The sequence below is a fragment of the Capricornis sumatraensis genome, chromosome 7 (genome assembly GCF_032405125.1).
Source record: "Capricornis sumatraensis isolate serow.1 chromosome 7, serow.2, whole genome shotgun sequence".
Lineage (NCBI taxonomy): Eukaryota > Metazoa > Chordata > Mammalia > Artiodactyla > Bovidae > Capricornis > Capricornis sumatraensis.
The window spans coordinates 82423899-82436814 of record NC_091075.1 but is presented as its reverse complement, the minus strand read 5'-3'; positions in this window follow the sequence as shown (position 1 = coordinate 82436814).

The following is a 12916-nucleotide window of genomic DNA, read 5'->3' as shown; positions in this document are numbered from 1 at the left end:
CAGGGCAGAAGAGACAAATTATTTCTACCCAAATCCTTGACCCATAGACTCTGAACACTTAGTAAACAATAGTTTGTCAATATCTGGTAAATATCTGGTAAATCAAGTACTTAAAAATTTTAAAACTACTTGGATCTTGGTAAACATATTTATATTATGATAGAGAAAATTAATTTTTACCTTTAAAATCCTGTACCCAAATAATACAGAGAATAACAATGTTTCTAGAACAGAGCATACATGTTATCTTCATCATAAAGTTTTATGATATTGGATTATATAACTTTAAAAGCAATTAAAAATTGAAATTTCATTGCTGTAAACATTTCATCTATACCTAAGTATGTATATAAAAACTTATCAGTGGTTAATTACACCTATAAAAATGAAGACCAGAAAAAAATATGAATGAGTTCTGCTTCTTTGTAAAAGCATAAGTGATACTGAATCCTGAACACAGAAACTAATTTAGAGGAGTTACCAAAATCCAATTAAGATTTATGTATCTAATTGAATATTGAAATAAATACAATAAATTGAGTTAAAATATTTATAAGCATTCTAAACTCTCTTTGTATTGTTTTGGTTAAATTGTTGCTAATAAGTCTAAGAAAAGATAAATTTTAATAAATGAAATTTATTAATAAGTTTTAATAAACTTTAAAAATATATAGAAAAAATTTACATATATATAGTAATATAAATATGTAAAAACGTGCAATGACTCAATATTTTAAATGTGCTATTATTACATATTTCACTAGCAAAGTTTAACTGGAATAAATTAAGGCTTATTTGTAAATTTTATTTTTACTTGGATGATAGTGGATATCAAATCACCATGATATTTAGATATCAGTAGTTTCATTCAAAAATGATGTGACACTTTTATATTAAATTTTTGTTACTGAAATAAGCATTCAGTTCAGTTCAGTTACTCAGTCTTGTCTGACTCTTTACAACCCCATGGACTGAACCACACCAGGCTTCCCTGTCCATCACCGACTCCCAGAGCTTGCTCAAACTCATGTCCATTGAGTCAGTAATGCTATCCAACCATCTCATCCTTTGTCATCCCCTTCTCCTCCTACCTTCCACCTTTCCCAGCATCAGTCTTTACCAATGAGTCAGTTCTTCACATCAGGTGGCAAAAGTATTGGAGCTTCAGCATCAGCCCTTCCAGTGAATATTCAGGACTGATTTCCTTCAGGATTGTCTGGTTGGATCTCCTTGTAGTCCATGGGACTCTCAAGAGTCTTCCTCAACACCGCAGTTCAAAAGCATAAGTTTTTTGGCATTCAGTTTTCTTTATAGTCCAACTCTCACATTCACACATGACTACTGAAAAAAACAGAGGTTTGACTAGACAGACCTTTGCCACCAAAGTAATGGCTCTGCTTCTTAATATGTTGTCTAAGTTGGTCATAGTTTTTCTTCCAAGAAGCAAGCGTCTTTTGATTTTATGGCAGCAGTCACCATCTACAGTGATTTTGGAGCCCAAGAAAATAAAGTCTGTCACTGTTTCCATTGTTTCCCCATCTATTTGCCATGAACTGATGGGACTGGATGCCATGATCTTAGTTTTTTGAAAGCTAAGTTTTAAGCCAACTTCTTCACTCTCCTATTTCACTTTTACCAACAGTTTCTTTAGTTCCTCTTTGCTTTCAGCCATAAGGGTGGTGTCATCTGTGTATCTGAGGTTATTGATATTTTTCCTGGCAATCTTGATTCCAGATTGTGCTTCATCCAGCCCAGCATTTCACATGATGTACTCAGCAAATAAGCTAAATAGTAGCACAGGATATGATAAGAAGTTTGATTGCAAGAAAATCCAACTGTACTTTTATATCAATTAGAATGATGAACATTGACTGTAGCCTGTGAATCCCTATGTTACTCAATGAGCAGTTTTCCATCTGTCTACTTGGAAATCTTCCATTGTTCTTATTTTTTTGTTCAACCTTCATCTATTAACATTTACTCAGTAAATGGAATTGCCTTTTTTCAGTGGATTCCACTTCAGTTCTAAGATGGGAGTCAGCTGAAAAGCAAACATGCAACAGGAGAGAAAGGCAACTAAAACCAAAGAAAACTATATTATTTTATCCAAGTTTTGCATTTCTTCACCTATTGTTTAGTTTATTCTATTATGTCTTTAAACTACACTTCACATGAAGAATGGAAAAGAGAGGAGGAATAAGGAGGAGGAATTTGAAAAGGTTACAAAAATATTCACAGATATCAATAGCAAGGGGAAAAATTAGCCTTCTTCAGGTAACATCATTTCTTATCTCATATTGTTTTTCATGGATTGATTTCAGGGACTCATTTAACATTAGAAAGATGTGTGCGTGTTTTTCATAATAAATAAATATTGAATTGGTCTGGAATTGGCCTTGGATGTTAACTTTTTTTTTAAAGAAGATTCCTGAATTATTTTAGTGAATCACCATAGTAAAGAATACTGGAAAAGGTAAGTTTTCATTCCAAACCCAAAAAAAGGCAATGTCAAAGAATTCTCAAACTATGGCACAATTGCTCTCATCTCACACGCTACTAAAGTAATGATCAAAATTCCCCAAGCCAGGCTTCAACAATATGTGAACTTCCAGACGTTCAAGCTGGTTTTAGAAAAGGCAGAGGAACCAGAGATCAAATTGCTAACATTTGCTGGATCATCGAAAAAGCAAGAGAGTTCCCAGAAAAACATCTATTTCTGCTTTATTGACTATGCCAAACATTTGGCTATGTGGATCACCACAAACTGTGGAAAATTCTTAGAGATGGGAATACCAGACCACCTGACCTGCCTCTTGAGAAACCTGTTTGCAAGTCAGGAAGCAACAGTTAGAGCTGGATACGGAACAACAGACTGGTTCCAAATAGAAACCTTACTTGTTTAACTTATATGCAGACTACATTATGAGAAACGCTGGGCTGGAGGAAGCACAAGGCTATGGTTTTTTCAGTAGTCATGTAGTTAACAGCCATTGTTTCTTCAGTATGATTCTTAACTATCAGTTCAGTTCAGCACTCAGTCTTACCCACTCTTTGCCACTCCATGAATCACAGCACGCCAGTACGCCCTGTCCATCACCAGCTCCCAGAGTTTACCGAAATTCATGTCCATTGAGTCGATCATACCATGTAACAATCTCATCCTCTGTCGTCCCCTTCTCCAGTCCTCAATCTTTCCCAGCATCAGGATATTTTCTAATGAGTTAGTTACTTTAATCAGGTGGCCAAAATATTGGAGTTTCAGCTTCGGTCTCAGTCCTTCCAATGAATATTCAGGACTAATTTCCTTTAGGATGGACTGGTTGGATCTCCTTGCAGTCCAAGAGACTCTCAAGGGTCCTCTCCAACATCACAGTTCAAAAGCACCAGTTCTTCGGTGCTCAACTTTCCTTATAATCCAACTCTCACATCCATACATAACTACTGGAAAAACCATAGCCTGGACAAGATGGACCTTTGTTGACAAAGTAATGTCTCTGCTTTTTAATATGCTTTCTAAGTTGGTCATAACTTTCCTTCCAAGAAGTAAACATCTTATAATTTCATGGCTACAGTCACCATCTGCAGTGATTTTGGAGCCCCAGAAAATGAAGTCAGCCACTGTTTCCACTGTTTCCCCATAAACTGGTCAGGAAGAGTTGGGACCATATATAATGATATTAGTTTTTGAATGTTGAGCTTTAAGCCAAATTTTTCACTCTCCTCTTTCACTTTCATCAAGAGGTTCTTTAGTTCTTCTTTGCTTTCTGCCATAAGGATGGTGTCATCTCCATAAATGAGGTTATTGATATTTCTCCTAGGAATCTTGATTCTAGCTTGTGTTTCATCCAGCCCAGCATCTCTCATGATGTACTCTGCATATAAGTTAAACAAGTAGGCTGACAATATACATCCTTGAAATACTCCTCTTCCTAATTAAAACCAGCCTGTTGTTCCACGTCCAGTTCTAATTGTTGCTTTCTGAACTGCATATGAATTTCTCAAGAGGAAAGTCAGGTGATCTGGTATTCCCATCTCTTTCAGAATTTTCCACAGTTTGTTGTGATCCACACAGTGAAAGGATTTGGCATGGTCAATAAAGCAGAAATAGATGTTTTTTTCTGGAACTCTCTGCTTTTTAAATGATCCATTGGATGTTGGCAATTTAATCTCTGGTTTCTCTGCCTTTTCTAAAACCAGGTTGAACATCTGGAAGCTCATGGTTCATGCATTGTTGAAGCCTGATTTGGAGAATTTTGACCATTACTTCACTAGTGTGTGAGATTAGTGCAATTGTGCAGTAGTGTCAACATTATTAGGCATTGCCTTACTTTGGGATTGGAATGAAAATCCATTTCCAGTCCTGTGGTCACTGCTGAGTTTTCCAAATTTGCTGGCATATTTCATGAAGCACTTTAACAGTATCATCTTTCAGGATTTGAACTAGCTCAACTGAAATTCCATCACCTCCACTAGCTTTGTTTGTAGTGATGCTTCCTAAGGCCCCCTTGACTTCACACTCCAAGATATCTGGCTCTAGGTGAGTGATAACACCATCATGATTATCTGGGTCATGAAGATTTTTTTTTTTGTATAATAACTCTGTGTATTCCTGCCACCTCTTCTTAATATCTTCTGCTTCTGTTAGGTCCATACCCCTTCTGTCCTTTATTGAACCCATCTTTTTATGAAATGTTTCCTTGGTATCTCTAATTTTCTTGAAGATATTTCTAGTCTTTCTCATTCTGTTGTTTTCCTCTATTTCTTTGCACTGATCACTAAGGAAGGCTTTCTTATCTCTCCATGCTATTCTTTGGAACTGTGCACTCAAATGGCTCTATCTTTCCTTTTCTTCTTTGCTTTTGTTTTCTCTTCTTTTTACAGCTATTTGTAAGTCCTCCTCAGACAGCCATTTTGCCTTTTTACATATCTTTTCCTTGGGGATAATCATGATGATGTGATCACTAATCTAGAGCCAGACATCTTGGAATGTGAAGTCAAGTGGGCCTTTAGAAAGCATCACTACGAACAAAGCTAGTGGAGGTGATGACATTCCAGTTGAGCTGTTTCAAATCCTGAAAGATCATGCTGTGAAAGTGCTGCACTCAATATGCCAGCAAATTTGGAAAACTCAGCAGTGGCCACAGGACTGGAAAAGATCAGTTTTCATTCCAATCCCAAAGAAAGGCAATGCCAAAGAATGCTCAAACTACTGCACAAGAAAGTAATCCTCAAAATTTTCCAAGTCAGGCTTCAGCAATACGTGTATCGAGAACTCCCTGATGTTCGAGCTGGTTTTAGAAAAAGCAGAGGAACCAGAGATCAAATTGCAAACATCCGCTGGATTATGGAAAAACCAAGAGAGTTCCAGAAAAACATCCATTTCTTCTTTACTGACTATGCCAAAGCCTTTGACTGTGTGGATCACAATAAACTGTGGAAAATTCTGAAAGAGATGGGAATACCACACCACTTAACCTGCCTCTTGAGAAATCTGTATGCAGGTCAGGAAGCAACAGTTAGAACTGGACATGAAACAACAGACTGGTTCCAAATAGGAAAAGGAGTTTGTCAAGGGTGAATATTGTCATCCTGCTTATTTAACTTCTATGCAGAGTACATCATGAGCAAGGCTGGACTGGAAGAAACACAAGCTGGAATCAAGATTGCTGGAAGAAATATCAATAACCTCAGATATGCAGATGACACCACCCTTATGGCAGAAAATGAAGAGGAACTGAAAAGCCTCTTGATGAAAGTGAAAGAGGAGAGCAAAAAAGTTGGCTTAAAGCTCAACATTCAGAAAACTAAGATCATGGCATCCGGTCCCATCACTTCATGGGAAATAGATGGGGAAACAGTGGAAACAGTGTCAGACTTTTATTTTTGTGGGCTCCAAACTCACTGCAGATGGTGACTGCAGCCATGAAATTAAAAGACACTTACTCCTTGGAAGAAAAGATATGACCAACCTAGATGGTATATCCAAAAGCAGAGATATTACTTTGCCGACTAGATATTACTTTGTCTGTCTAGTCAAGGCTATGGTTTTTCCTGTGGTCATGTATGGATGTGAGAGTTGGACTGTGAAGAAGGCTGAGTGCCAAAGAATTGATGCTTTTGAACTGTGGTGTTGGAGAAGACTCTTGAGAGTCCCTTGGACTGCAAGGAGATCCAACCAGTCCATTCTGAAGATCAACCCTGGGATTTCTTTGGAAGGAATGATGCTAAAGCTGAAGCTCCAGTACTTTGGCCACCTCATGTGAAGAGTTGACTTGTTGGAAAAGACTCTGATGCTGGGAGGGATTGTGGGCAGGAGGAGAAGGGGACGACCGAGGATGAGATGGCTGGATGGCATCATGGACTCAATGGACGTGAGTCTGAGTGAACTCCAGGAGATGGTGATGGACAGGGAGGCCTGGCGTGCTGCAATTCATGGGGTCTCAAAGAGTCGGACACTACTGAGTGATTGAACTGAACTGAACTGAACTTTCTTGGGGATGGTGTTGCTCCCTGTCTCCTATACAATGTCACAAACCTGTCGATAGTTCATCAGGGGCTCTGTCTATTAGACCTACTCCCTTAAATCTATTTCTAATTTCTACTGTATAATCTTAAGGGATTTGATTCAGGTCATATGTGAATGGTCTAGTGATTTTCCCTAACATTCATTTTTTGTCTGACTTTGTCAATAAGGAGTTCATGATCTGAGCTATATTCAGCTCCTGGTCTAGTTTTTGCTGACTGTATAGAGCTTCTCCATCTTTGGCTGTAAAGAATATAGTCAATCTGAGTTTAGTGTTGGCCATCTGGTGCTGTCCATGTGTAGAGTCTTCTCTTGTCATTTTGGAATAGAATGTTTGCTATGATCAGTGTGTTCTCTTTATGAAATTTTATTAGCCTTTGCCCTGCTTCATTCTGTACTCCAAAGCCAAATTTGCTTGTTACTCCAGGTGTTTCTTGACTTCCTACTTTTGCCTTTCAGTCCCCTGTAATGAAATGGACATCTTTTTTGGGTGTGTTCTAAAAGGTCTAAAAGGTCTTGTAGGTCTTCATAGAACCATTCAACTTCAGCTTCTTCAGCATTAGTGGTCAGGGTATAGACTTGGATTACAGTGGTATTGAATGGTTTGCCTTGGAGATGAACAGAGATCATTCTGTCATTTTTGAGATTGCATCCAAGTACTGCATTCCAGACTCTTGTTGACTATGATGGCTACTCCATTTCTTCTAAGGGATTCTTGCCCACAATAGGGGATGTAACGTTCATCTTACATTCCAGATGGTGATGCAGCCATGAAATTAAAAGATGCTTACTACGTGGCAGAAAAGTTATGACCAACCTAGGCAGCATAATAAAAAACAAAGACAATAAATATCTGTCTAGTCAAGGCTATGTTTTTTCCATTAGTCAAGTATGGATGTGACAGTTGGACTATAAAAAATGCTGAGCGCCAAAGAATAGATGTTTTTGCATTGTGTTGTGGGAGAAGACTCTTGAGAGTATCTTGGACTGCAAGGAGATCGAACCAGTCCATCCTAAAGGAAGTCAGTCTTGAATATTCATTGGAAGGACTACAGCTGAATTTGAAACTCCAATAATTTGGTCACCTGATTTGAAGAACTGACTCATTAGGAAAAACCCTGATGCTGGGAAAGATTGAGGGCAGGAGGAGAAGGGCATGACAGAGGATGAGGTGGTTGGATGGCATCACTGACTCGATGGACATGAGTTTGGGTAAGTTCCAGGAGTTGGTGATGGATATGGAGGCCTGGCATGCTGCAGTACATGGGGTCACAAAGATTCAGACACAACTGAATGACTGAACTGAACAGAACTAAAGTTAGATCAAAATCTGTGTCCTGGACACAATTTATATTTTGAGACGTTTTTGCTGAAATCCATGAGAAAAAGGAATAGAATATTAGTGAAAATTTCAGTTCCCAGAAAAAAAAAAAAATGTAACTAAGCAGGACCCTATGGGGCCTTCCCAGGACAGTTCTGCCCATGTACTCTGCTTGTGTCTTGTTTATAAAATGCATTTAGTCTCCTAGACCTTCCCTGAGTTTCAAAGAGCAGATTCAAACAATTACTACCTAGAAAGTGAGAGAACACAGAAACAAAGGAAAAGCAAGCCCAATATAATTTCTTCCATGATTGTTAGCTTAAATTAATGCTTTGATTTTCGACCCCAAACTATCATATAGTGTCCTGTTAGTCCAACAAGGTGGCCCAAAGTGGGCTTAAAATTGATGACACAGGGAGGGTCAATTGTAACTGAAACTGTCCTGAACCATCTTGGAAACTCTAAATAAAGAATAAAATGAATCAACCACTGATTTTGCTTTCTTCTAGAAAGAAATTACAAGAAAACAAGGCCATGCTTTACTAGTTTGCTTTGCAGGAACACAGAGTTCTATCTCAGTCACCAATGACATATGGAGTTAAAAGACTGAATTGGGGAGTCTGTAACTGAAATCATAGAAGAAGATGAAATCACAAAGAGTCCCATTGTTGTTATGCCTTTTTTGTCTTTATAAGCTTTGTTCCCCTGGCCAGCCAGCAAGATTTGAGACAAGCCTATGTCTCCCATCTCCCAGGTTGATGCCCCCAACTTGGATGTTTCTTTTTCTTTTTTTTTGCTTTACTGTGCATCAAACACACAAATCTGAGTTTGACAACTATATATTTACTTCATAACAACCTATCTGTATTTTTAAATATATATTGTAATCCTTGATACTATTACAAATTTTTAAGTATTAATTTTCTATGTAAGTGCTACTTAAGCAAAATTTTATGACCCAGGATTTCTTTTCTCTAACCATATCTAAAAATGACTTCAATTTATGTATCAAATAAAACCTAAAAGGAGCCTCCTAATTTACCATATATTGTGAAAAATATAGAAGTTGATAATTATTTGATAAATTCTTTTTATTTTTTTGCATATATGTAGGATGAGATGATCAGAAAGTATCACTGACTCAGTAGACATAATTTTGAGCAAACTCCAGGAGATAGTGAAGGACAGGGAAGCCTGATGTGCTGCAGTTCAAGAGGTTGCAAAAAAAGATGGACATGACTTAGTGACTGAACAAGAGAAACAAATTATATTGAATTATAAAGCCTTGTGCTTTTTATGGTTGGCTAAATACATTTATCTTGAAACCATTTAACAGGATATAAATTGCTCTTTCCCTTTCACTAATAGCAGAACTGTTATAAGTTAGAAATAATTCCTCAATGTACAAAAACTATCACAAAGTATAGGGAACAAACTAGAGATAGCAGATCTTAGAATGCTTTTATATTTTCCCCATGTACAAGCTATTCCAATGACACACTAGATTGCAGTATATGAATTTTACTGTCTGATTGGCACAGGTAGACTAACCACATGGTATCTTCATAACCTATTAAAATCATTCAGATGTGTTGTATAAATGGTACATTCACTCCTCTGCATGACTGATTTGGGGATTCTCATTGGCCATTTTTTTCATGATTGAAAACATATACAACTAAAAGGGTAAAACAGATTGAAATTCAAATAGGATGCACTAAACTACTATAAAACTATGGACCTGAAATCAGTTCAACTATTAATCTAATTAGTATAAAAAAGAGTTTTATTAACATTTCTACATTTCCATCTTATAATAAAATAAGCACCTTGCAAATACTGGCTGATTTAAAATTTCTTAGAAGATTAATCTACTAGGAAATAAGTAACCTTACTATCAAATAAGTAGTCCCAAATTAAACTCATTTAAGGAGGCGGTCCTAAGATGGCAGAGGAATAGGACGGGGAGACCACTTTCTCCCCCACAAATTCATCAAAAGAACATTTAAACACTAAGTAAAGTCCACAAAACAACTTCTGAATGCCAGCAGAGGAAATCTGGCACCCAGAAAAGTAGCCCATTTTTTTCGAAAGGAGATGCTTTATTAACGGTGCTGTATATATGAAGAAGTCTTGAGGCTACTGTAAAAATAAGACTGAAAACCAGAAGCAGGAGGCTTAAGTACACATTCTGAGGACACCTGAGAACTCCTCACTCCGGGGAATATTAATAGACAGGAGCTCATCAAACGCCTCCATACCTACACTGAAACCAAGCACTCCCCAAGGGACAACAAGTTCCAGGGCAAGACATACCATGCAAATTCTCCATCAAGACAGGAAAACAGCCCTGAGCTTCAATATATATGCTGCCCAAAGTCACTCCAAACCCACTGACATCTCATAACTCATTACTGGACACTTCATTTTATTCCAGAGAGAAGAAGTCCAGCTCCACCCACCAGAACACTGACACGAGCTTCACTAACCACGAAACCTTGACAAGCCACCCATACAGCCCCACCCACAGCGAGGAAACTCCACAATAAAGAGAACTCTACAAACTGCCAGAATGCTGAAAGGCCACCCCAAACACAGCAATATAAACAAGATGAAGAGACAGAGGAATACCCAGAGTGTAAAGGAACAAGATAAATGCCCACTGAACCAAACAAAATAGGGAGAGATAGAGAATCTACCTGATAAAGAATTCCGAATAATGATACAAAAATGATCCAAAATCTTGAAATCAAAATGGAATCACAGATAAATGGCCTGGAGACAAGGATTGAGAAGATGCAAGACATGTTTAACAAGGACCTAGAAGAAATTTTAAAAAGTCAATATATAATGAATAATGCAACAAATGAGCTCAAAAACACTCTGGAGGGAACAAATAGTAGAATAAAGGAGGCAGAAGATAGGATAAATGAAGTAGAAGATAGAATGGTAAAAATAAGTGAATCAAAGAGGAAAAAAGAAAAAAATAATTAAAAGAAATGAGGACAATCTCAGAGACCTCCAGGACAATGTTAAATGCCCCAACATTCAAATCGTAGGAGTCCCAGAAGAAGACAAAAAGAAAGACCATGAGAAAATCCTTGAGGAGATAATAGTTGAAAACTTCCCTAAAATGGGGAAGGAAATAATCACCCAAGTCCAAGAAACACAGAGAGTCCCAAACAGGATAAACCCAAGGTGAAACACCCCAAGACACATATTAATGAAATTAACAAAAGAACACAAAGAATCAAATTAACACAAATTAACACAAAGAACAAATATTCAAAGCAGCAAAGGAAAAACAACAAATGTCACACAAGGGGATTCCCATAAGGATAACATCTGATCTTTCAATAGAAACTCTTCAGGCCAGGAGGGAATGTCAGGACATACTTAAAGTGATGAAAGAAAATAACCTACAGCCCAGATTACTATAACCAGAAGAGATCTCATTCAAATATGAAGGAGAAATAAAAAGCTTTACAGACAAGAAAAAGCTGAGAGAATTCAGCACCACCAAACCAGCTCTCCAAAAAATGCTAAAGGATCTTTTCTAGACAGGAAGCACAAAAAGTGTGTATAAACTTGAACCCAAAAATATAAAGTAAATGGCAATGGGATCATACTTATCAATAATTACCTTCAACATAAATGGGTTGAATGACCCAACCAAAAGACAAAGACTGGTTGAATAGATCCAAAAACAAGACCCCTATATATGTTGTCTACAAGAGACCCAACTCAAAATAGGGGACACATACAGACTGAAAGTGAAGGGATGGAAAAAGATATTCCACTCAAACAGAGACCAAGAGAAAGAAGGAGTAGCAATACTCATATCAGATAAAATAGACTTTAAGACAAAGGCTGTGAAAAGAGACAAAGATGGACACTACATAATCATCAAAGAATCCATCCTAGAAGAAGATATAACAATTATAAATATATATGCACCCAACATAGGACCACCACAATATGTAAGACAAATGCTAACAAGTAGGAAAGGGGAAATTAACATTAATAGAATAATAGTGGGAGACTTTAATATCCCACTCACACCTATGGATAGATCAACTAAACAGAAAATTAACAAGGAAACACAAACTTTAAGTGATGCAATAGACCAGTTAGATCTAGTTGATATCTATAGGACATTTCACCCCAAAATGATGAATTTCACCTTTTTCTCAAGTGCACAAGGAACATTCTCCAGGATAGATCACGTCCTGGGCCATAAATCTAGCCTTGGTAAATTAAAAAATAATTGAAATCATTCCAAGCATCTTTTCTGAACACAATGCAGTAAGATTAGATCTCAATTACAAGGGAAAAATTATTAAAAATTCCAACATATACATACTGAACAACACACTGCTGAATAACCAACAAATCACAGAAGAAATAACAAAAGAATTCAAAATATGCATAGAAAGAATGAAAATGAAAACACAACCCATAACCCGTGGGACACTGTAAAAGCAGTGACAAGGGGAAAGTTCATAGCAATACAGGCATACCAGAAGAAACAAGAAAAAAGTCAAATAAATAACCTAACTCTACAGGTAAAGCAACTAGAAAAGAAACAAATGAAGAACCCCAGGGTTTCTAGAAGGAAAGAAATCTAAAAAATTAGGGCAGAAATAAATGGAAAAGAAATGAAACCATAACAAAAATCAATAAAAATAAAAGCTGGTTCTTTGAAAGGATAAATAAAATTGATAAACCATTAGCTAGACTCATCAAGAAACAAAGGTAAAAAAAAATCAAATCAATAAAATTAGAAATGAAAATGGAGAGATCACAACAGAAAACACAGAAATACAAAGAATCATAAGAGATTACTATCAGCAATTATATGCCAATAAAATGGACATCTTGGAAGAAATGGAAAAATTCTTAGAAAAGTACAACTTTTCAAAACTGAACCAAGAAGAAATAGAAAATCATAACAGACCCACCACAAGCACGGAAATGGGAACTGTAATCAGAAATCTTCCAGCAAACAAAAGCCCAGGTCCAGAGGGCTTCACAGCTTAATTCTATCAAAAATTTAGAGAAGAGCTAACACC